Genomic DNA, 2,100 nt, shown 5'->3' with positions numbered 1-2,100 from the left:
TATATATATAATTCATTATAAAAGCTGTTTTCATGAATACTTGGTATTCGAGTACTATTTCTCCCATATTGTTTTGCACTTGTGTTCCTGCCTTTGTATATCTGCGATTGACAAACATAATTATCATTCTCATAATAAAACCAACTATTAATTATTATAATTACGATTATCATTATTTTCTTTTAAATAAGCTTTTGATTTGAATCTTGAGTTTGAAAAACATGTTGATTTTTTTACACGTTTAATGTCTTCTAGTATCTCTTTTTTGTTTTATATTTCCTCATGGAAGTTACCATAACAACAAAAGAATGATCATTTCGCTCTTTTCTTCTTTGCATTTTGCACATTATAAGGACAGCAGCGTTCATTTATGTATTTAAACGGGATTTCGTTAAATTGAAAATGGGATACAAACAAAAAAGAGGAAGAAAAAAGAATGAGTAGAAGAATTAAGCAATAAGCCTGGCTTCGTTGAGCTATGATCCACATGAATCAATACAAAGCTTATTGGTCATCGTCATTAGTAATGCTAGTTTTATGTCTGCTCCCTGTGGCTGGAACACTTCTATGTACAGCAGGTAAAGTTTGGTAGTCAAACTAGTTATTAGAACTACTTTTACTAAATGTTTGTTTGCCTAAATCAGTGGTTCACAACCGAGGTCCATATGGCCCGTGGGGCTCTATATAATATTTTGGGAGGTCCACACCACAAAGTAGTGAATTGGGGATTCACAATAGTATTTTAAGGGTTCCTGAAAAATATTTTGCTTTAGATAGTATGTATTGGTATGTATTACAAGAAACAGTAAGGTTTCCTTCTCCAATTTTTTGCATATTTCAACCTACACAAGTTAATGTGTTAAACACAAAACAGGAATTTTGATAGAAGTATCTATAAGACAAGTTTTTAAACATCGAATTGCTAGGAGGACCCACCAGAATAAAATACTACTAATGAAGCAGTATTTGCATTGGAGTTGTATAGAAGTTAAATTACACTAATGTTAATATGGAGTCAAAATATTTATCAACCTTATATGGGGTATGTATTGCTTTTACCTAATAAAATCGCGTTTAAATTGAAATTATGTCTGATGTTATTTTAACCTAGAGTTTTAAAATTATATTTCTTAAATAATAATGATAGAGAATATGTGTGTATTTATTTATTGACAACTAGGAGCGAAACATAGAGGGGGGAAACAAGGACAAAGGGACTAATTCGATTACGTCGACTCCAATGCGCAACTCGTACTTGTTTAATCGACCCCGAAAGGAGGAAAGGTAGAGTCGACTTCGGTGGAATTTGAACTCAGAACGTATCGGCAGACGAAATATCACGATGCATTTCGTCCGGCGTGCTAACGATTCTGCCAGCTCACCGCCCTGAAGTAAGTATGTATTGAACGTAAATTTTCACTTGATAGATACTGACATAATAATTATGTGTATTCATATAAAATTTGCATTTAAGTCTCAGTGAAGCAATAAACATTAATTTCAAGTATCCACAGCATAAATTTAGAGATTTCTGTGATAGGTTTCACCTTGTATTCTTTGACACAAATCGATGGAAATATAGTTATTTCTCCTTGAGGTTATGTCAAACGTTACATAATAATAAATCAAGTTGCCCGTCTGTCTTCGAGGACTTCAAATATTGTATGTCCGAAGAATAAAACTACGAATTAGGAGTGCTATAAAAAGTCTTTGTGTTCGGTATTATTATTTCGATGTTTCCAGCATTTGATTTAAGTTTGTCAATGTTTTAGAAGTAAAATACCGAAGTTGTTATAATGCAAAGTTTAAATGGCATATATTTTGTGATCTATATTTAATTAATGTTAAAGGATAGTTTTAGAATCATTCAGGTTACAATTCATCAATGGAATCATAATATACTGTTAGTAGTTAGTTTGCCCTTCCTCGAATACATGAGATGTAAAATCGACCAGCATGCAGTTTTATCTATCAATCGGTTGATTTTTAATATTGCTTCACACTGAGGACAGTTCGTATCATAATTGATACAATCGCCCTATATTCAGTTATGGCACATGTCTATATTCGATACTTTCACCCTCCTTCCTGTACACATAT

At 32.4% G+C, this 2,100-nt stretch overlaps 1 pseudogene; it reads right to left on the bottom strand.

Moving 5' to 3' along the window:
* The window catches only part of LOC106869782 (S-crystallin 1-like), a 21,904-nt pseudogene that overhangs the window by 13,524 nt on the left and 6,280 nt on the right, over positions 1–2,100 (bottom strand).

This window comes from Octopus bimaculoides, chromosome 5, assembly GCF_001194135.2.
Source record: "Octopus bimaculoides isolate UCB-OBI-ISO-001 chromosome 5, ASM119413v2, whole genome shotgun sequence".
NCBI classification, from domain to species: Eukaryota; Metazoa; Mollusca; class Cephalopoda; order Octopoda; family Octopodidae; genus Octopus; species Octopus bimaculoides.
Note: the sequence above shows the minus strand (reverse complement) of the source record. Positions and strands in the feature narration are given on the sequence as shown.